Consider the following 23,867-nt stretch of genomic DNA (forward strand, 5'->3'; position numbering starts at 1 on the left):
ACAACGTTGTCATATTTTAACTATTGAAATGGTGAAGGTCTTTAATTTTTTATAATAGTGTTTATTTTTCAATACAGCATTTTCTATTTGTAATATACCCATGCATTATTCCTCTTTGATGATTCTCTTGAGAATCTGCAGTCCTCCTAATTATATGTTGCTTTAGTCTAGAGGAGTTTTCTGTCTCTTATTGGGAAGTGATGATTGATTTAAGGTTAAGGGTTAATTGGAATTAATTTATCCCCCCTATACAGTGGAACCTCGGATTGCGAGCAATGCGGTTAACGAGCGTTTCGCAATACAAGCACTGTATTTTTAAAAAACCTGGCTCGGTTTGCGAGTGTTGTCTCACAAAACGAGCAGGATTCAAGCCAAAGCGGTGTGCAATACCGCGTTTGGCTGGAGTTAAGCTGAACGGAGACGTTCGTAAATGCTCGATAAGACTCGGAAATACTCAGTTCCCAAGGTTTTACAAGGTCAGCCGAGGTGTCCTCGGGCCTTTCCGCGTGTTTTCGAGGCTCTCCGGCACCCTCCCGCCTCTGGCCACATACGGTATTGCATGTCATTGAAGTCAATGCGGAACAAATTATTTTAATTTCCTTTGACTTCTATGGGGAAACTCGCTTTGATATGCGAGTACTTTGGATTACGAGCATTCTCCTGGGACGGATTATCGGATTATGACGGAGGTGTAGCTTATTAGCTCCCCTATTTCTCTTTGTTATATATGTGTGCTTAAGATCGTTGTTATGTTGGAAGGTGAACCTTTGGCCCAGTCTGAGGTCCCAAGCTCTGTGGAATAGGTTTTCATTGAAGATATCTTTGTACTTTGCTCCATTCAGCTTTCCCTCAACCCTGAGCAGTCTCCCAGTCCCTGCTGCTGAAAAACACCCCCATAGCATGATGCTAACACCACCACGCTTCACTGTTCGGATGGTATTGGGCAGGTGATGAGTAGTGCCTGGTTTTCTCCAGACATAATGTTCAGAACTGAGGCCCACGTCCGAGAAACTCGACGAGCAAAACGATGTGTTCCTTGTGAAGCCGCCGAGGATCTCGGCGAGCCAAATTTCCTCATTGACTAACGAGGAAATAGAGAACATGTTCTCTATTTGGCCCGACGAGATTCTCGTCGGTTTCCTTGACCGAAAGTGTACACATGACCGGGTTTCTCGGCAGAATACGGCTCCGATCGAGTTTCTGGCTGAATTCTGCCGAGAAACTCGGTCGTGTGTACGGGGCCTGAGAGTCCTTCGGGAACTGTTTTCCAAACTCCAAGTTTCATGTGTTTTGCACCGAGAGACATCCATCTAGGTTCTCTGCCATAAAGCCCAGATTGGTGGAGGGCTGCTGTCATGGCTGTCCTTCTGGAACTTTGTCCCATCTCCACAAAGGATCTGTCAGGGTGACCGTCAGGTTCTTGGTCACCTCTCTTGCTAAGGCCCTTACTAAGGCTGGTCACACGACCCGTTTGGTCGGGTGACCAGCTTTTGGAAGAGTCCTGGTTTGACAGATGTCTTCCATTTCAGAATAATGGAGACCACTGTGCTCTTCGGAACCTTCAGTGCAGCAAAACATTTTGTAGCCTTCCCCAGATCTGTGCCTTGCAATAATCTTGTCTCTGCAGGCACCTCCTTTGACTTAAGGGCTCTTTCACACGGAGCGGACCGTTTCCGGGTCCGCTCCGTGTGTCCGCCGAAGCTCAGCGGGGATCCCCGCTGAGCTGTCGGCGGATAGGGCGGTCCCCGCACACAGTGCAGGAACCGCCCTGTCTCTGCTCCGCTCTCCCCTATGGGGGACCGGATGCAGACTGTCCGTCTGCATCCGGTCAGTTCCGCCGAACGGAAGAAAAATAGGGTTTCTTCCGTTCGGAAAAGCGGAACCCGACTGACGCGGACGCCAGCGGATGCTCCATCCGCTAATGGACGCGTTCCCATAGGGATTCATTACAAGTCCGTTAACGGACTTGTAATGAACGGACGAACGGTCCGTCCGTGTGAAAGGACCCTTATGGTCTTTGCTCTGATACAGTATGCATTGTCAACTGTGAGGACTTTTATAAATGTGTGTGTGATCCAAATCATGTCCAATCAATTTAAGTTACCACAGATGGACTCCAATCAAGGTGTAGAAACATCTCAGGCAAAGATCAAGAGAAATGGAAGGCACCTGAGCTAAAGTTTAAGTATTGTTGCAAAGGATCAGAATAATTATACCAATGTGATATTTCATTTTTTTTATACATTACAAATATTTCTAAAATCTTGTTTTCACTTTGTCATTATGGGGTTTGTGGGGTTGATTTACTAAAATTGGATAGTGCAAAATCTGGTGCAGCTGTGCATGGTAGCCAATCAGCTTCTAACTTCAGCTTGTTAAAAAAAAATAAACAGTTGTAGGATCAGGCTGCAACATAACACAATTTAAAAAAATGAAGGGGGTCTGAATACTTTATGAATGCGCTGTGAAACACTACCTCATTGCTAAATCAGGTCACAATACAACAAAAATATAAGAACAACAATGCACCCAGTTGTCAGTATGCCAGTAGGGAATAAATGACAACAGCAAACAGGTATCTCCAATTTAGAAAAGGTTAACAGGGGAGAGTAAGTTATTTGTTGTTACAGCTGATAGACAATAAACTACAGGTCACCAGTTACTAATACAATGAAGAGGTCAAAACAGTCCTAGTTGCAGCTGGTCTATGGTGGAACAGGTGGACCAGACTTGGTACACACCGTTCGATTGTTGTACGATTTTTGTTAAAAATGTGTGTTCAGGATTTTGGTTAGCATACTAACTATCCGCGAATTGACGTTTTATTTGGGTGGCAGATAACATCTCTAATTTGTGTTGTTTTTTTTTTTTTTTTTTATGCACAATGAAAACCATAACAGCCATAATATTAATATTATTTATATCACTACAAAACAAATGCCTTTTAAAATACGTTTGCCATAAATACATCAGTATCACCAGCAAAGCAGCTTCATTATTAACCCATTAAAGAAGATGAGAATGTGCGCTGCGCTGAATGTCACGAATGTTAATTCTCGATTACGAATGGTAGTTTACGAGACCAAACTTTTTTTTGGTCTTGTTCCTTCGTTCCGATCATGCGTGTTGGTACTTTCAACTTTTGTGTGGCAAATTTCTGTACTGACCATCCGAAAATCAGACGTTGTGCTGTCCTTCGTCAATAATTTAATAGTCTTCTCATCCAGCTTTTGTCTGACGAAAAAGTCAAATCGGTTGTCGAAAACACCGTCCTAACGATCCGAAAATCCGCAGATAGCTGGTCTTCCGAATTTTCCCATCTGTTTTTTGTATCATGTGTACAAGGCCTAAGTCTTGCTGTCACCATTTATGTCACTTCACAATCCTACTAGGCCCATACTAACCATTCATACATACACATATTCATTTTCTAGATAGACATTTACAAGCTCAAAAACTTTCTTTAAAATAGCCACAAGGGGTATAAATCCCCTTTGTGTACATCAGTGGTTCTCAACCTTCTAGTGCCGTGACCCCTTGATAACATTTTCCAAGTTGTGGGGACCCCTAACAGTAAAACAATTTTTTGTAGCGTGGGTTGTCAGCACCCAAGTAATTTGCGCCCCTAACCCGCAGACATTTAGCGCTCCCAGAGTCCTTTTAATGGCAACTATAATCAGAGGTAATGTTACTCAATGTATCTCTGGCTTCACTGTGTCTCCGACTTTGTGGTGTCTCGTAGCAGTGACACCTATGCCGAAATCAGGAGATAGGGTCTCCTCCAGCCCTTCTCGCATCACATTCCTCACCAGTCAGCTGACCTCTAGTCTCTGCCCCCCAGCCATGAACTGAATGGGCGCCTGTAAAGAGGCTGAGTGGGCAGCCGCTGGCCCCAGGAACAGCCAAGCTGGATGGCCACAGGCTCCAGGGATAGCCCTGCTGGGCGGCCTGCAAATAGGCTGGGAGAGTGGTGCGGGCTTCAGGAACAGCCCAGGATATGGTGACCCCTGGCAAATCTTTATTCGACCCCCGAGGGGGTCCCGACCCCCAGGTTGAGAACCACTGGTGTACATCAAATGCCTTTGTAAAAGCAGCAGTGATGTCATCACTGTGCTGTACATAGCCTGTGCAGAGAGTAGAGCTGTGGGAGGGACCCCATTCATAAAAGTTCCTGCATTATTATTACTTAATGCAGCATGTTTTATGATAGGTGGGAGAGTCACCTGTCATTTATGCGCCTCTCCTCCATTCGCAGAATGTGTTGCATTCAGTGAAACTAATGCAGGGACTTTTATGAATGGGGACAGACAGGGCCTGACAACAGTTAGGATTTTCTCAATGTACTGCAATGTTAGGCCCAAGGCAATTATCCATGCAGTGCTGGAAGTTTAGCACCGTGATAAGGACCAGCATCACTGGAGATAAGATTTCTATACTTAGATACACACTATTAGATTTTCTGCTGATTTTGTCTTCAGATTTACCAAAACCATGTAGTGCAAGGGCCTGCCTGATTGCATAAAATTTTTTAAATATTAAGGTTTGACCCTATATTATATGGTTTTGAAAAATCTGAAAAAAATCTAATAGTGTCTATGGGGATTAGGGAGCAATCAACATGGTGTGCGATTCACTTCATTACAGATTTCTGTGACGAAAGCTGAAGCCCAAAACAAAACAGTTTTTAAATAAACTTCAAAGCCAATTAAAATGAAATCTGGGTCCACTTAGAGCCCTTTCACACTGAGCCGCCCCAGGCATCGGCGGTAAAACGCGCTATCTTTAGCGGCGTTTTAACGCCGTTTTTGCAGTGCTTTTTGGCCGCTAGCGGGATACTTTTAACCCCCACTAGTGGCCAAAAAAGGGTTAAAAACGCCAGCAAAGGTGGTTCGGCAGCGCTGCCCAGGGATTTTAATGGGCAGGGGGCTTTAGGAGCAGTAAGTTCACCGCTCCTAATGCGCTCCAAAGAAGCTGCTGGCAGCTCCAGTGTGAAAGCCCTCAGACTTTCACACTGAAGAGAATGGAGCCACTTTTTTAGGGCGCTTTGCAGGCGATATTTTTAGCACTATAGCGCCTGATAAGCGCCCCAGTGTAAAAGGGGTCTTAAAGTGGTTGTTAGCCTAGGTTCACACTGACAGCGGATGGTTCACAGAGGATGGCAGCAATATATGCATGGGATGGGAGCTGAGGAAGCAGTGCCGCGGTGCCAACCAAAATAACCCTGACCAATGAACAATGGGAACATGGCATGGATCGAGCGACCTTGGAGATCCTAAGTATGGGGTCTTTCTTTTCTCTGTGAGGCCCCTATTACCTATTATTATGAATTTGTCCATCATTTAATTTATTCATGTGTTACATTACTTTTTGATCATTCATTTCCAGATATATCCCACATACAGCCACCCCTGAAGAGCGAGCCACATCTCGCAAAACACGTCGGGTGTCATGTATACTCATGTACTTTAATAAAATTCAATGCAATCTTTAACTATGTGCAATATTGTATCGGCTTTGCCTTTGTTTATGTTACTTTTTCATGTGTGACTATTTCTGTAATGAATATTTTACTGTATTTACATTTGTCAATTTTATCGGCCATTTGTGCACACCTCATTTAAAGTCCTAAAGGCAACATCCATGTTTCTATTGTGTTATTAGGGGTGGAGGTGTGTTACTGGTGACACTAGACCTTTTTTTTTATAGCCATGAATAGATGACAAAGGCTGGAAACACACTATTGATTTTTTTTTCCATGATGGGTTCTCCATTGAAATCAATATATCAAAACATATTTGAACATGCTTTAAAACACATGACTATACACACTGGCGCAAATCAAGGCATTTGACTTGCTTTTTAAAGCCTAAGTACAGCTAAAATGAAAACAAAAACTGAAAAATCAGCACAAGGGACATAACATGCAGTCAATAAGATGTGTTCCTTTTCTTTTAGTAGGAATCCTCCTCTGAGGCCCCGTACACACGACCGGATCTATCCGCTCGGATTGATTCGCGGATCAGTTCCAGCAGATAGATCCGGTCGTCTGTACGGCCTAGCGGACATTTTCAGGCGGACATTTGTCCAGCCGACGGTTTTCAAGCGGATAAAAATTTCTTAGCGTGCTAAGAAATCTATCCGCTGGAAACCTGTCCAGTGGACTTATCCGGTCGTCTATACAGACTCACCGGATAAGTCTGTCCGATCCCATCCCTCGCATGCGTCGGCATGATTCGACGCATGCGTGGAAGTATTTACCTTCCAGGGTCGCGCACGTCGCCGCGTCATCGTCGCGGCGACGGCGCAGCCACGTCACCGCGGATGTTTTCCGCGGGGATTTTGATCTGATGGTGTGTACAGCCATCAGATCAAAATCCGCCAGCGGATTTATCCGCTGGAAACGGTCCGGCGGACCGTTTCCAGCGGAAATCCTCTCGTGTGTACAAGGCCTGACCCTGCCCTATCCTCACCGCTGTATTTATCTGATGCGGTGGGGGTTAATATAGGCTCTCATCAAGAGTGCCCAATTATGCCCTCCCGTTCTACCCAGCTCATTCTTCCATAGGAGCAGTCCTACAGCGTCTGTGAATGAAACAAAATTATGAATGGAAGGGGCAGAGCAATCATTCGCCATCATCCATTCATAGAATTTTGCGGTGCTGGTCATGGATGGAGGGGGGGTTAAAGTTAACAGAAGAGGCACTTCCTACTGACTGTAAGTTATGTCCCTTGTGCTGAGTTTTCTGTCAGAAATAGGTACCATGTAAAAAAAATGCCCAACGATTTGAGGGGGGGCTTGGGGTGGATGGAGGTTGAGAATAGTGGATGGTTCGAGAACGGGAGGTGAGGATTTGCTTTAACAGTATTCCATATAAACAAAATGGATTTCTATGATTTTTTGTAGAAAGAATAATCCTTGTAGTTTGGATTTAGGCGAGAACATGTATGTTTTGCAGTGTGCCCAAAACTTTTTATTTGTCAAAACAGGACCGGATTAAAGTGTAGATCCAGCTTTCACAGACACGCCACTACAATAGGCAAACTGTAAGCCACGTCGCAGTAACCTTCAGATTCCAAATTTAATAACACAAAGGCCTGTGTTCCTGGCATGGACATCCAGACTTCTAATGCCAAAAAAAAAGGAAAACATAACATATATATAACGTGCAGCTTCTGGCTGAAACACAGAATTTAAAAAAAAAACTTTTTACATTTAAATAGACCTTCCTCTTTTCAGAATCCATTTAGGTAATCTGTTTGTTTAGGGAGGGTGACAAATACAGGCAAGCCGTTTGTGCTCTGTGATTACTAGAAACCTACACAACTGTTTCCCAGCGAGTAGAAAGGTCTAGAAAAACAGAAGCTGACATGAGGGGACGGAGGGGGTCTCAGCTGTGTGAGGCTCAAAATAGCCAAACTCAACATAAGTTTGTACGCCGAAGTCTCGTCTTTCAGACGTGGCGCTGTGCCAGGGCCAGCAGACAGCCGTAGAGTCCCATGAGGCTCCTTGCATTGTGCTCAACGATAAAGTACAAGGAAAGCATTGCATGCGAACACGAGAGTCGAATATGTTGCTGAAACAAGACTAAAGGGAACCTGTACTAACATACCTGGGCTCCATTGCTGACCTTTCCTTCTGAAAATGCTAGTTCCATGGCTGTGGACAGCGGCTTCTGTAATTTCCAAGGTACTGACTTCAACAAGTGTATGGATCAGTTTTCGCTTGACAGCATTTATACTCATTCCAAGTATCATATATACTTGAGTATAAGCCGAGTTTTTCAGCACATTTTTTTGTGCTAAAAATGCCCCCCTCGGCTTACACTCGAGTCACCTGTTTGCGCCTGATCTCCCGGATATTGGGGATCCGGTACCGGCCAGTCTTAGGTCCCCTGGACCCTAAACTTGGCACACATGTAGCCCCACTCTTCCTCTATAAGTGTGCAGAGTTTGTTGGCCAGGGAGTACCGATTTTTCAAAACCGGGCACCCCTTCCATAGACTCCCATGTTAAATGGTCATTTCTCCGGTGACTTTGGGGACCCGGTACCGGCCGGTTGTAGGTCCCCTGGACCCGGAACTTGGCACACATATAGCCCCATTTCTCCTCTACAAGTGTTCAAAGTTTGTTGTCTGGGGGACCTACGGCTGGGGAGCACTGATTTTTCAAAGCCGGATACCCCTTCCATAGACTCCCATGTTAAACGTCAGTCTAGTCATGGGCACAGTGAGGCATGCACATGGGCACAGTGAGGCATGGACACAGTGAGGCATGCACATGGGCCCCCTAGGCTTATACTTGAGGCAATCATTTTTACAATTTTTTTGTGGTAAAATTAGGTGCCTCGGCTTATATTCGGGTCGGCTTATACAGAAGTATATACAGTAATTGGCTCAGGAAACACTAAACCCATTCGAGCTGTATGAAAGCCAGGCAAATGTTCAGAAGGTAATCGGTAACAATAGCCTACCCTTTTCTCTTTGCACAGGTTGCTTGTAGAGCACCTACTGGAAACAAACAAAACCAATCCTTAAACAAACACTGCGACTGAGCTGGAGTCAGAAAGTCCAGTGAATTAAAATGAATCTGGATTTTACATAATTTACAGCTGCCAGATTCAGCAAGCTTTTCACCGGTGCCTCTGTGTGAATATGTAGCTTCTTCTCATATGACATTTTTTGTATTATTATCTCCCCTTCTGAGAACTACAGATGGCATTGCTTGGAACCAAGAGCATGCCTATATTAATTGCAGCCTGAGGACATTTTTGCATTTCGGTTCTGCCTCTTGTTTGCTGGATTCTGGGTTGGGGGCCCCGCTGGAAATCATACCAGCTTTTGAATGTTTCTGGTAACCCTGCTACACTGTGTCCCTTGAACACTCTAAATGCAACCCCATTGTTTGCGACTCCATGTGGCCATGTTTGCTGCCAACCCATCCTAGGACACTGCACAGCAACAGATGACAGTGGGCCAGTTGCTTGCGTCCTAGCAACCAATGAGCTACAGTTGAACAGCGTTATTGGTTGCTAGGACGCAAGCGGCGTAACCACACAACCTAATCAGTGTATAGGATGCAGACGACATGGCCACACAACATCATTGGTTGTTATAGAACAGGGTGCCAATGTCCAGGCAGCCAGCTCTGTAATGCTGCCCAGGGCAGTGTTTACTGAGCTGCAGTGAGTATGGAATGTCAGGTAAGGACACGGTGGCTGGCCTCTGCGCTGTCCGATGCTCTCATGTCAGTTTGTCTTATTGGCAGCAGCCCCTGATGGAACCTAAGATCACCTGGCATCATCTGGCATGTATGTTTGCAGCTCTCTGCAACACTCAGGGCATTCAGAAGATGAGGGTACCAGAAACCACAGAGATTCTAAAACTGGGGAATCCTGTTCAGGAAGACAAATGCCATTATCAGAATTAGAACTACTAAACAGGACCACTATGTTCACATCTGTCTTGAGTGTGATGTTAAAGCCCAACTCCAGCCCAAACTTTTTTAATTTTTTTAGCATGTATGTTATTCATTGAGATTTCCCATATTTTTTCTTAGAACAAGGAGTGGGAAGAAACGTCATTGGCCACATTTTTAGTACTGCTGGAAACTATTAGAATTGTGTCCCCAATGTGAAGACTTCTTCTCACTTTCTGTCCAGGTGACTAGTTTCAAACAAAACAGGAAGTGAGGTAAATCTCCCTAAAGGGAACCCAGACAATACTGAAAAGCCAACAGGAGTGTTCCCTACCTTTCCCACACCATGGAAGCTTTGCAGAAGAATTTTTAGTTGGAGTTGGGCTTTATCAGCACAGATATTGCTATAGATACAGATATTGTGTCTCGATGGCCCATTTAAAACGGAGAGTGTATATCCATAGCCACATTCAGCTGGAAACGGCAATGGTACTCCATTCGTGCTGTGTATTTTATGACCCATTCCAAAACTGTCGGCCATGTTGTGAAACCTGTGGTGTCCCATGGAGTTCTTTCTTAAAGTGGATGTAAACCCTCTCATATACCCAATGACCTGAATAGCCTCAGAAGATACAGAGATGAAACAAATCCTCCTGCATAAGTTTTAATTGTTTGGCCCCTTTCACACGTGCTTTCTGATCAGCTCCACCTGTCAATTTACCCCTGTGACCAGTCACCTCCATTTACCCCTGTGACCAGTCACCTCCATTTACCCCTGTGACCAGTCACCTCCATTTACCCCTGTGACCAGTCACCTCCATTTACCCCTGTGGAGCTGCGCTGACATCCGTTGCCATCCGATCCTGTTTGTGAAATCCAGACGGATGAAGTTATTTTTTCACATTCGCCAAAAAGGAATATTTTACCAATAGGTTGAGCATTCAAAAAATGAATGAAAGTGGTTGTAAACCCTCAGGCCTTGTACACACGATCAGTCCAAACTGATGAAAATGGACTGAAGTCTGATGTGCCTACACACCATCAGTTCAAAATCCGATCGAGTCCAACGCGGTGACGTAAAACACAATGACGTGCTAGAAAAAAACGACGTTTAATGCTTCCAAGCATGCGTCGACTTGATTCTGAGCATGTGCGGGTTTTGAACCAATGCTTTTGCGTACTAATCATCGGTTTTGACCGATCGGTCATCCGTCCGATTTTAAAGCAAGTTTTAAAACTTTGGTCTGAAGGACAAAAGTCTGATGGGCCATACACACGGTAGGTTTGGACTGATGAAACTGAACCTCAGTCCCTTTTCATCAGTTTGGACTGATCGTGTGTACAGGGCCTTACAGACCACTTTAACCTACAGGTAAGCCTCGATTAAGGCTTAGGCCTCGTACACACGATAGGTGAACCAGAGGACAACGGTCTGAAGGACCGTTTTCATCGGTCAAAACCGATCGTGTGTGGGCCCCATAGGTTATTTAACCATAGGTTAAAAAAAAGCCAACTTGCTTTAAAATTAACCTATAGATTCCTAACCGATAGGTCAAAACCGATCGTTAGTAGGCACGACCAGAGCTTTTTTTCTCAGAAAATAGGTGCAGGAACTCAACCACGACCCGTTCAGATTTCAAAAACAGTAGAAGGGTCCTAAAGGGGCATTAAATACCAGAATTGCATTACATACAGAGTGCAGAGTTCAGGGGGTTACACACAGAGTGTAGAGCTGTGACTTGTACACACAGAAACCAGACTTCTGTGTTTACAAGTGATTGTGGTGAGCGGACACCAAAGGGTCTGAGCCAAAGGTGGTGGAACTGAGTTCCCCCAAGTTCCCCCTGAAAAAAAGCCCTGGGCACGACCATCGGTTAAAAAATCCACGCATGCTCAGAATCAAGTCGATGTATGCTTGGAAGATATTTGCAAAACAAAGGCACCGATGTCTACGGCACGCAGGCGCACTGAGCGTGCCGTTACTAACGGCGATCATGCCATTAGTGCCGGTGCATGCACGGGAGTGACGTCATCGCGGCTCCGGCCAGTCACAGCGCCGGAGCCGCGATATGCGGAAATTACTCGTTGAGAGATGGCGCCGACGGAGGAGGTGACCGAGCACCGCTGCGGGGGCTTCGATCTCAGGTAAGTACTTCATATTGAGCTAGTATGCTATGGTGGCACTGGACATAGAGGAGGGGCCAGGAGTGCTGGCGGGGGACCTAAGAAGAGGAAGTCCGCGGCCGCTCTGTGCAATTCAAGCAGGTATTGGGAAGCGGCTTCCCAAGGTGACACTGGACAGAGAGGAGGGACCAGGAGTGCCAGCGGGGGACCTGAGAAGAGGTTTGTGGCCGCTCTGTTCAATTCTATAGAGGCATGCTTGTTAATTTTTTATTTACCTTTACAATGGCCTGTCTACCCCAGAGTGAGGAAGCAGCAATGGTCAACATTTCAGTTTGCATTACTGGTCACACAGCAGGACAGTAGAAAAATAAGTATAATCTAAAGGGTTTAATTAAGCATTTTTTTTTTATTTAAAACACAAGTCAGCCCAATGCTTAAGATTAGACCTTGCTCTAAACATTATAAAGTAACAAAAAGAAGAAAAACCCTATAACTCAAAACTCCACAAATACAACATAAAGGCAACTGCTCCCAACATCCCAGACTATTCCTCATTCATAAAAACAATTCAAATCACACTCCAGATATCCACCAGAATATATAAAGTGGAAGGAAATATCATGTAAACACCATAAATACCCACCATTGTAAAAGATTTGTCAGGAAAATAGAAGAATGCCAAGCGCAGAAAAGGAAAAGTTGAGATGCGGAATTAGCAAACTTACTATAGACAAATGGCTACTGAAATATGATTGGCTACACTGTATTTGTTTAAAGTGGTTTCCCCCCCCAAAAAAAAGAACTTATTGCAGCTTGCCGATTCTTAGGCCCCGTACACACCAGAGGATATCCGCTGGATAAATCCTCTGGCAGATTTGGATCTGATGGCTGTACTCACCATCAGATCGAAATCCGCGCGGAATCCATCCGCAGTGACGTGTCAAACCGTCGCCACGACGTGCGCGCCGCTGGAAGGTAAGTACTTCCACGCATGCGTCGAATCATTACGACGCATGCGAGGGAGGGGAGCAGACGGATTGATCCAGTGAGTCTGTACAGACGACGGATCAATCCGCTGGACAGGATTCAAGCCGATATATTTCTTAGCATGCTAAGAAATTTTTATCCGCTTGAAATCCCTCGGCTGGATTTTTATCCACTGATAAATGTCCGCTCGGACGTACACACGACCGGATCTATCTGCTGGAACTGATCTGCGGATCAATCCCAGCGGATAGATCCGATTGTGTGTACGAGGCCTCGGATGTGGTAGCTGCTTTTGTTTTCTGTGTTGTGCTTTTTTCCTTTATTTTCACATGTTGATTCAGCCAGTAAATCTGTTATTGGTCAACTTCCTTTAACAGAAGTAGAAGTTTGAGGAAACTTTCCTTTCCGCAGACTGACAATGCTGCTGTATTATGGCATCTCCATCTATCCAGAGCGGAGACACCCTGGGGCAGATCCACAAAGAAGTTACACTGGCGTATCTGCTAGGTTGCTCCGGCGTATCTTTGTTTTGTATCCACAAAACAAGATACGCCAGAAGCTGGGCTAGATCCGACTGGTGTACGTCTTAGTACGCCGTTGGATCTAAGGTGCATATTTACGCTGGCCACTAGGTGGCGTTTCCGTCGATTTCCTCGTTGAGTATGCAAATTAGCTAGATACGGCGATCCATGAACGTACTTGCGGCCGGCGCATTTTTTTACGCTGTTTCCGTAAGGCTTTTTTCGGCGTAAAGTTACCCCTGCTATATGAGGCGTAGCCAATGTTAAGTATGGACGTCGGGACAGCGTCTAATTTTCCGTTGTTTGTGTAAAACGTTCGCGAATAGGGCTTTGCGTAGAATTACGTTCACGTCGAAAGAATTGGCTTGTTGCGGGTTAATTTGGAGCATGCGCACTGGGATACCCCCATGGACGGCGCATACGCCGTTAAAAAAAATGTCAGTTACGTGGGGTCAAGACGTAGTGCCATAAAACACGCCCACAACTTAGTCATTTGAATTGCGCGCCCTTACGATGACACATTTACACTACGCCACCATAACTTACGGCGCAAATTCTTTGTGGATACGAAAAATACGATGTAAGTTACGGCGGCGTAGTGTATCTGAGATACGCTATGCCGGACGTAAAAATGCGCCGTGCTACGTGGATCTGGCCCCCTGTGTGTTACTGGCTGGATCACCAGGTGAAAATAAAGAGAGAAAAGCCTAAAAACAAAGAAAACTAATGCAGTCACCCATTTAAAAATGAGTAAGCTGCGATGTATACTTTTTTTTTTTGTTTTTGTGTTAATACTACTTTAAGATTTAATCTGAATGTTAATTTTTCAACATTTAAAGATTTGCTGGAAACTTCTATATAAATTCATGAAAACATTCAATGAATTTTGCAGGTTTTAGAAATATGAAATCAAAGAGTGGTTAGAAAGCACCGCACACACCACAACTATAATCCAATGCAAACCATTTTTTACAGCTTGCCAGATCATTTCTGTTTCCATTCTCTGTGAAGGATATGAATCTTTCAATGCACCAATAACAGCTGCTGGACACATCTGAGCCTCGCAGGTCCCAGTGGTACATTTCAGAAGGGCAGATGTTACACCACTCATTGCACTTTGGTGGGTATCTTTCCCTTCAATGCCTACCAAATGCATACTTTCCAAAATGTCCCATAGCATGTGCTTAAAAAACCAACACACTTTGGTGCTTTATAAAAGACAGCTGAATGCTGGTAAATTATACAGTCACTTGTCATAAATGTTACAGTGGGGAGGGGTTGAAACCTTGTCATGTTTATTATATTTGTTTTGCTATGTTGCCATCTGTGTCCCTATTGCAGACATTTCTCTTCATTACCAGTCTTCAAGAGACACTAAAGGTTCAAGTTTTTTTTTTAATAATAAGCATATCATACTTACCTTCACTGTGCAGTTCGTTTTGCACAGAGTGGCCCCAATCGACCATCTCTGGGGTCCCACGGCGGCTCTCGCAGCTCCTCCCCGCATTAGATGACCCACTCTGGGAAGCTGTCTCCTGAGGGGGTTACCTTACGGGCACACTCCTGTGTCATACACTCAGCGTCCATAGATGCTCTACTGACATCATCCGTGCTCTAATGACACCATCCACTGTCCTACTGACACCATCCACTGTCCTACTGACACCGTCCACTGCTCTAATGACACCATCCACTGTCCTACTGACACGTCCACTGTCCTACTGACACCGTCCACTGTCTTACTGACACCGTCCACTGCTCTAATGACACCATCCACTGTCCTACTGACACCGTCCACTGCTCTAATGACACCATCCACTGTCCTACTGACACGTCCACTGTCCTACTGACACCGTCCACTGTCTTACTGACACCGTCCACTGCTCTAATGACACCATCCACTGTCCTACTGACACCGTCCACTGCTCTAATGACACCATCCACTGTCCTACTGACACGTCCACTGTCCTACTGACACCGTCCACTGTCTTACTGACACCGTCCACTGCTCTAATGACACCATCCACTGTCCTACTGACACCGTCCACTGCTCTAATGACACCATCCACTGTCCTACTGACACCGTCCACTGCTCTAATGACACCATCCACTGTCCTACTGACACCATCCACTGTCCTACTGACACCGTCCACTGCTCTACTGACACCAAGTAAGTCCACCCCCTGGTATTTGGGAGAACACAGTATGATTATTGCCTGGTCAGGGAGGAAAGTGAACTCAGAAACAAAACTCGGACTCCATGAACTTTTAGCTGGTTCCCTCTTCACACTTGCGTTGTAGGAAACAGCTAGGGCTAAATGGTTAATTTGTCTTCTCTGCTGTCAGCCAGGAGGGTTAGTAATGACAGTGACAGCTGTCACCTGTTCTGAAGACTCACGCATCTGAGTCTGCAGCCTGTCCTTGTCAACTTCTGTACAGTCCAGAACCATATGGTCAGCTACAGCAAGGAGATCCTCAGGCTAAAATATTCCAGTGTTGTAATCACTCACATTCATACAGGAATATAAAAAATACCCTTATAGAAGTTGGAAAAACTTTTAAGACTTTCCGTTAATCCCTGTTTTTTGGCAAAGGGTTGTTATAATAAATGTGCAAAAACAGCCTAACCTCCCAATGAAGTAAAAAAAAATCTTAAATTGTAATGTAGAGTGCCAAAAAGAGTAATTAATTAAAGACATCCATATGTAAGTTATTCTTTTGGGGGTAGCGCTGGCTACTAATCAACAATAAAAATAACTTAACAGAATTTCTTATTGGCACTCCTTTATATTTCAGGTTTTACTTAAATGCGTTGTAAATCCTCATGGTTTTTCACCCTAAAAACTACTTTTTTTTATTAGACTGGCCCCCCACATTACAATACGATCAAGGCTCTTATTATTTTTTTCATGCTGTACGTACCTTTGTACAGCATATTCACCCGTTGCTTCGGGGTTGCGAGTCCCGCGGGAGTGGGCGTTCCTAACATGTCTGTGATTGACATTTTGACCAAAAACGAGCTCCCCCCGTCGCGTAAGCCGCGTCACGGTTTGCGAAAGGAGCCGAACGGCGAGTCGGCGCTATACTGCACATGCGCATCGCCGTTCGGCTCCTTTCGCCAATCGTGACGCGGCTTACGCGATGGGGGAGCTCGTTTTTGGTCAAAATGTCAATCACAGACATGTTAGGAACGCCCACTCCCGCGGGACTCGCAACCCCGAAGCAATGGGTGAATATGCTGTACAAAGGTACGTACAGCATCAAAAAAATAATAATAGCCTTAATCGGATTGTAATGTGGGGGGGCAGTCTAATAAAAAAAAGTAGTTTTTAGGGTGAACCACCCCTTTAAGGTGAAAAACCATGAGGATTTACAACGCCTTTAATTCATTTTATACCTTAAGGTGAAAAACCTTCTGTAGCCCCCCAGTGCCCCCGTTTTATTTATCTGAACACGATTTCATTCACCCCATAGATGAGCTCATCAGCTCTAGCTGGTGTCTGGTGTCCTGATTGGATAGATTGAAAGCAGCGCAGCCATTGGCTTCCACTGCTGTCAATCAAATCCAATGACGCGGGGGGTGGGGCCGAGTCCTGTTTTCTGTGTCAATAGACACAGGAGCGCGCCCGTACGGGTGTCCACGAAGGAGATCGCTTCTCCGACGGGGCACTCGAAAAGAGGAGGAGCCAGGAGCGCCACGGAGGGACCCTAGAAGAGGAGGATCTGGGCCACTCTGTGCATAGCCAACTGAACAGCGGATTTAAGTATGACATGTTTGTTTGTTTTTTAACTGAACCTTTCCAACAACTTTAAGGGCCCAAAGCATGGAGAGGGCACCTGTGGTTTAGGAGGAGGAGTCTGTGAGATCCAATACCTTATTTCTACATCAAGAGCTCAACGATGCAGTGCTACTCCTGACCCAACCTGTCCATATAGTAGAAAGGGGGGAAAAGTCTGCTTTTTTTGTTTTGTTTTAAATAAAACATAAACTCCATCTGGCTATAGTTATCCAAAAAATAACCAGTGTTTTGTAGGATTCAACAAACACAACTGACAATTGTAAACTCTATGACATCATTCCCTGCAGAAGATTGCTTTCAAAAATTTTTATCAATACTAATGCTTTTTTTTAGAGCCACCTCTCATTTTCAGGTCCGAGGGAACCTCTCCTAATATAAATTTATTGGGGGGGTCATTGAGAAAATTACATTGATGTTCAGTGGGAAGAATGCCCCTTAACCACTTGAGATCCGCGCTATAGACGAAATACGTCCGCAGCGCGGCTCTCACGTGCCAAGTGGCCGTTTAAAAACGGCCTTTTATGTGCATTACCCGCGCGCGCCACTGGGTGGCGCGCAGCGGGTAAAAACTGTCCCGGCGCATCGCCGAAGACCCGATGCGTGTACCTGGCGATGTCCGCCGGGTACACGCGATCGTCGGTGACACGGCAGGTGACAGCAGGGACGTGGAGCTCTGTGTGTAAACACAGAGCTCCACGTGCTGTCAGAGGAGAGAGGAGACCGATCTGTGTCTCTTGTACATAGAGACACAGCATCGGTCACCCCCCTCCCCCCACACAGTTATAACACACCCAGGCTACACAGTTAACCCCTTCCTCACCCCCTAGTGTTAACCCCTTCACTGCCAGTCACATTTATACAGTAATTCGTGCATTTTTATAGCACTGATCGCTGTATAAATGTGAATGGCGCCAAATTTGTGTCAAAAGTGTCCGATACGTCCGCCGCAATATCCCAGTCCCAATAAAAATCGCAGATCGCCGCCATTACTAGTAAAAAAAAAAATAATAAAAAAAATCATAATTCTGTTCCCCATTTTGTAGGCGCTATAACTTTTGCGCAAACCAGTCGCTTATTGCGATTTATTTTTTTTTTTTTTACAAAAATACGTCGAAAAATACGTATCGGCCTTAACTGAGAAAAAAAATTGTTTTTTAAAAAAAATTGTTGCTCTTTTTTTGTTTATAGCGCAAAAAATAAAAAACGCAGAGGTGATCAAATACCACCAAAAGAAAGCTCTATTTGTGGGGAAAAAAGGACGCCAATTTTGTTTGGGAGCCACGTCGCACGACCGCGCAATTGTCAGTTAAAGCGACGCAGTGCCGGACGCTGAGATTTCGCCTGGGAACGAAGGGGGTTTATGTGCCCAGTAAGCAAGTGGTTAAAGAAAGCTAAAAAAAGATAATCGGCGCCATTCCGCTGGCTCTGCTAAGTGGCATTAGACTCGGAACTATGCAGGCACCATCAGGTTGAAGGTCAATCAGTCACAGCTCCAGGAATCCCTAGCAACCTCTGGTGGAACCCAAGGGGTCCACGGGACCTCAACTTTATTTTTGTGCATGAAAGAACCCTTGAAATAACTTCTTTCTGGTCTCGGGGAGCCCCTACTTATAATTACTATGGCTGCATTAGAATGTAAATGTGATGGTCGCAGGGAGAAACATTTCTCAGGCCCCGTACACGCGACCGAGTTTCTCGGCAGAATTTAGCCAGAAACTCGGTCGGAGCTGGATTCTGCCGAGAAACTCGGTCGCGTGTACACTTTTCAGCGAGGAAGCCGACGAGGAACTCGTCGGGCCAAATAGAGAACATGTTCTCTATTTCCTCGTTGTTCAATGAGGAAAGTCGGCCCGCCGAGATCCTCGGCGGCTTCAACACTGAACTCGATGTGTTTGGCACGTCGAGTTCCTCGGACGTGTGTACGGGGCCTCACACTTGTGCTCGTTGGGAAGAATCCCCCAGATAGCCAAAAAGATCATTGTTGTCAGCGATTACTTATCCGAGAAGCAAAAACTGACAATTTTTCAAGGAACCCCTAGCAATCTGGAGGAACCCTGGGATTCCATGGAACCATGGTTGAGAAAGGCTGGTCTATACAGTTACACAGTTTATTTTCCAAAATGCAGGAGATCAGAAAGAGTGTCTGATCCCAGTGATCCTGCGCGAGTTACATAAAACAATTGTATAGTATATTACTTTTGTTCTTTTAGATATAAGGGGAGTAGCCGCTCCAGGTGGGAACCCAGACGAACATCCACCGTTGCAGACAACTCAGGTGCAGGCAATGCACTTAGCAAAGCAGGAACAAAGAATGGGGCAGATTCACGTAGATCTGCGGCGGCGTAACGTATCGCATTTACGTTACGACGCCGCAAGTTTTAAGGGCAAGTGCTTGATTCACAAAGCACTTGCCTGTAAAGTTGCGGCAGCGTAACGTAAATCCTCCGGCGCAAGCCCGCCTAATTCAAATGATCCGGGTAGGGGGCGTGGATCATTTAAATTAGGCTCGTTCCCGCGCCGAACGTACTGCGCATGCACCGTCCCTAAATTTTCCCCAACGTGCATTGCGCTAAATGACGTCGCAAGGACGTCATTGGTTTCGACGTGAACGTAAATGGCGTCCAGCCCCATTCACGGACGAGTTACGCAAAAATTTTCACATTTCGGCGCGGGAACGACGGCCATACTTAACATTGGATACGCCACCTAGGGGGCATGTTTATTTTTACGCCGCGTATCTCTTACGGAAACGGCGTAAATTTACTGCGACGGGCAAGCGTACGTTCGCGAATCGGCGTAACGACTCATTTGCATATTCTACGCCGCCCGCAATGGAAGCGCCACCTAGCGGCCAGCGTAAATATTGCACCCTAAGATACGACGGCGCAGGCCGTAGTATCTTAGGCATGTTTAAGTGTATCTTAGTTTGAGAATACACTTAAACATATGACATAGTTAGTCAGGTTGAAAAAAGACACAAGTCCATCCAGTTCAACCACAAAAAAAATAAACAAACAAAATAAAAAACACAATACAATCCCATACACCCAACTCCATACCCACAGTTGATCCAGAGGAAGGCAAAAAAACCCAGCAGAGCATGATCCAATTTGCTACAGCAGGGGAAAAAATGTCTTCCTGATCCCCCGAGAGGCAATCGGATTTACCCTGGATCAACTTTACCTACAAATCTTAGTACTCAGTTATATTATGTACATTTAGGAAAGAATCCAGGCCTTTCTTAAAGCAATCTACTGAGCTGGCCAGAACCACCTCTGGAGGGAGTCTGTTCCACATTTTCACAGCTCTTACTGTGAAAAAACCTTAGATTCAGAGTTACGTCGGCGTATCTGCTGATACGCCGGCGTAATTCTATGTGAATCTGGCCCATTGTCTCTGGACAGCCGCACTCTGAACAAATTGTAGCCTTTATAGCTATGACTAAGCACTAGTGTCAGTGCGAAACGCGTCAGCAGTTGGGTTTTATTTTATTTCACTTTGCTGTGACTTGTAGTGCTGTCCATTTTTCAATAAAGGCTACAATTTGTTCAGAGTGCGGCTGTCCAGAGACGATCTTTGTTCCTTCTTTTAGATATACTCATGAATAATGTGAAGGTATAAAATCTTTGTAAAGTTCAAAAAATGTGTTTGTCTATCCATGTCTTCTATCATAGATCCATCTCTTGTTGCTCTCCACCTTCTAGTGACCCCCAATTAGATGTATTCCGTCATTAGTACAAACTGAAAACGGTCTCCCCCATGAGCACTGTGACATCATAGAACTTTACACTGTTGTTTTGGTGATTTGTTTTCACTAAAATGATCCATGACTGTTAACTGCAAACCGCGTTGATATACACGTGATCATCATACAGAGTTACGTGCCCATGTGTCAAAAAATAATGAGTGAGGAAGCCAGATGGCTTTCATTGATGACCTCTCCCTCTGAAAATACTTGTTTCCTGGCTGTCAGTGGCTTCAGCTATTCAGTCACTGAATTATGCCGCGAACACACAGTCTTTTTTGTGATGAAAAAAAACGACATTTTTAAAAACGTCATTTAAAATGATCGTGTGTGGGCAAAACGTCGTTGTATGTCTTCTGGAAAACGACAAAAAAAAAAAATTCGAACATGCTTCAATTTTTTATGTCGTTTTTCAACATGTCGTTTTTTGTGTCATAAAAAATTATCGCGTGTGGGCTAAAACGACGTTTTTAAACCCGCGCATGCCCAGAAGCAAGTTATGACGCGAGCTTGAATGGAACAGAGTGCCGTCGTACGTGCTGAACGTAACCGCGCTTTCCTAGAGCATTTTGAAAAAAACGGTGTGTAGGCAACGTCGTTTTTTTAAAATGAAGTTTGAAAAACTTCGTTTTTTTTTTTAATGAGAAAAAACAAAAAATGTTTACAAGACAAATAACGACCGTGTGTACGCGGCATTAGAACCAGTACGCAGATCAGACAGCTTCAGTCCTCTGATCTATAAAGTTGTTTTGTGTCGGTGCCTAAAAAAGGTATAGGTTTCCTTCTATTCAGCCCTACGGCAAGCATTTCTCATCAACAACATTGTAAAACCTGCCAACTTCAACGTCTGAAAATCCAGGATTTATCAAAAACCACAAAGAGTGTCCGGCTTAAAAAATTAAATTGCCTGAGGAATTGTATACATCATTTGATACAAACAAAATTTTACAAAACGGATACAAAAGAAGTGGTGGTTATGCTGTGACTTGTGGTTCCACAGCAGTTTCAGTTATTAACTGTCTGGGAACTGAAAGTTTCTGGATAACTGGAGACCCAGAACTTGATTCTAAATCCATGCTTGGACTTGTGGTTCCCCATGAGCTAGGAAGAGGTTACTCATACAGGTGGTTAATAGGATCTTACCTTTCCCCAGAGGAGAGCTTTATGGTCAGTTGTGTTGCCGAGGATGAGACAGTTCCAGTAATTCCTGGCTGAGTCGTCGTCTTGCTGTGCCAGACTTGGGATAGTATTAAGCTGCACCCTGGCTTGTCCTTTGTCACCCTGAGCTCAGCAGATCCCCTCCACTAGTCCACACTGAGCTACTCCTTGCGTGCGGCTGCTGCTGCAGAGCTGTCCTTCTCCTGGTCTGCTGCTCTCATCAGACTGGATGCCATTTGGCTGCACTTACTCCCAGCCTGCGAGTTTCCATAAAAGTCCTGCTGTCAGGTCATCTACCACATTCCAGACAATCCAAAAGCAGCTCTCAGCTGTTCACCACTCACACATACACATACATACAGCCTTGACTCTTCCCACTGTGACCCCCTGCATGGGAAACCACTTCATTCCTGGCCAGTGAATGGGAGCCCTGGCACGGAAGGGGTTAACCCCTTGGTGTAGGATGCTGGAAGCAGGATCTGTTCTCCCATCATCCAGGCATGAGGTCTCTTGGATCTGTTCTCCCGTCATCCAGGCACGAGGTCTCTTGGATCCGTACCTGGACTCTTTCCACTCCTTTGCAGATAACTTTTTATGAAGTTTTCCAAAACTTTTCTAAGATCTTTTCCTCTCTCAAAACAAGTTTCTAATAGTGGCGTCTCTAGCTTGCGATCCGCAAATAGAAACTGAAAGTTAAATTGCAACAAAAGGCAAAATCTTATTGTTGTTAGTGTGGAGAGGGATTTAAGGGCCAGATTCAGGTACAATTGCGCCCGTGTAACGTAAACAGCCGTTTACGTTACACCGCCGCAAGTTTTCAGTTTTAGTGCCCGATCCACAAAGCACTTACCTGGAAACTTGCGGCGGTGTATCGTAAATACGTCCGGCGCAAGGCGGTCCAAATCGAATGGGCGGGGTACAATTTAAATTAGGTGCGCTCCCGCGCCGAACCTACTGCGCATGCTCCGTTTCGGAATTCCCACGGGGTTTGCGCGAACTGACGTCATTTTTGCGATCGGCGACGTGCGTAGCGTACTTCCGTATTCCCGGACGTGTTAGGCAAACGACGTGAAATTTTAAATTTCGACGCGGGAACGACGGCCATACTTTACACAGCAATACGTTTGCTGTGTAAAGTTAAGGCACCCAAAACGACGACTAACTTTGCGACGGGAAACTAGACAAGCGGCGACGTAGCGGACGCGAAAATCCGTCGTGGATCGCCGTAACTCCTAATTTGCATACCCGACACTGGTTCACGACGCGAACTCCCCCCAGCGGCGGCCGCGGTACTTCATCCTAAGATCCGACAGTGTAAAACAATTACACCTGTCGGATCTTAGGGATATCTATGCGTAACTGGTTCTATGAATCAGTCGCATAGATACTCTGAGAGATACTCCGTCGTATCTCGGCTGTGAATCTGGGCCAGAATGCCTAATGCTGCGTACACACAACCATTTTTAATGTCATGGGAAAAAAACAGCGTTTTTCTCGTCGTGATTCATGTCAAGCCTGCCTTGCCTACACACGATTGTGAAAATAAAATGCTTGAGCAAAGCGCGGTGACGTACAACACGTACGACGCCACTATAAAGGGGGAGTTCCATTCTAATGGCGCCACCCTTTGGGCTGCTTATGCAAATTTCCCTTCTTATAACCTGCTTCCGAGCATGCACGTTTTTTTTCCCCCGTCGTTAAAGCCTACAAACGACCATTTTTCACAACGAGAAAAACGACGACGTGAAAAACGTTGAGAAAAAATAGGTTCTAAATTTTGAATAGCAATTTTTCTCGTTGAGGCCGCGTACACACGGTCGGTCCAAACCGATGAAAACAGCCTGAAGTTCAGTTTCATTGGTCGAAACCGTCCGTGTGTACGGCCCATCAGTCTGTTGTCCTTCAGACAAAAATTAGAGAACTTGCTTTAAATCGAACCGATGGACGGCTGACCATCGGTCAAAACCGATGGTTAGTACAAAAAAGCATCGGTTCAAAACCCGCGCATGCTCAGAATCAAGTCGACGCATACTTGGAAGCATTGAACTTCATTTTTTTTCAGCACGTCGTGTGTTTTACGTCACCGCGTTCTGACCCGATCGGTTTTTGAACTGATGG

The 23,867-nt window shown here is 45.2% G+C and overlaps 1 protein-coding gene across 6 annotated transcripts in view; it reads right to left on the minus strand.

Annotated features, from left to right (window-relative positions):
• The window catches only part of NEXN (nexilin F-actin binding protein), a 73,560-nt gene extending 51,504 nt beyond the window's left edge, over window positions 1-22,056 (minus strand). For 2 of the 6 annotated variants that reach the window (XM_040360651.1, XM_040360648.1), the window contains exon 1: window positions 21,735-22,055. The gene's annotated coding sequence lies outside the window, so the exon portion shown is untranslated. Of the gene's footprint in view, window positions 1-21,734 lie in introns of all 6 variants that reach the window. The other 4 variants (XM_040360649.1, XM_040360650.1, XM_040360652.1 and 1 more) reach the window with 4 other exon arrangements.
• Window positions 22,057-23,867: the final 1,811 nt, after the last annotated feature.

The sequence above is a fragment of the Rana temporaria genome, chromosome 7 (genome assembly GCF_905171775.1).
Source record: "Rana temporaria chromosome 7, aRanTem1.1, whole genome shotgun sequence".
NCBI classification, from domain to species: Eukaryota; Metazoa; Chordata; class Amphibia; order Anura; family Ranidae; genus Rana; species Rana temporaria.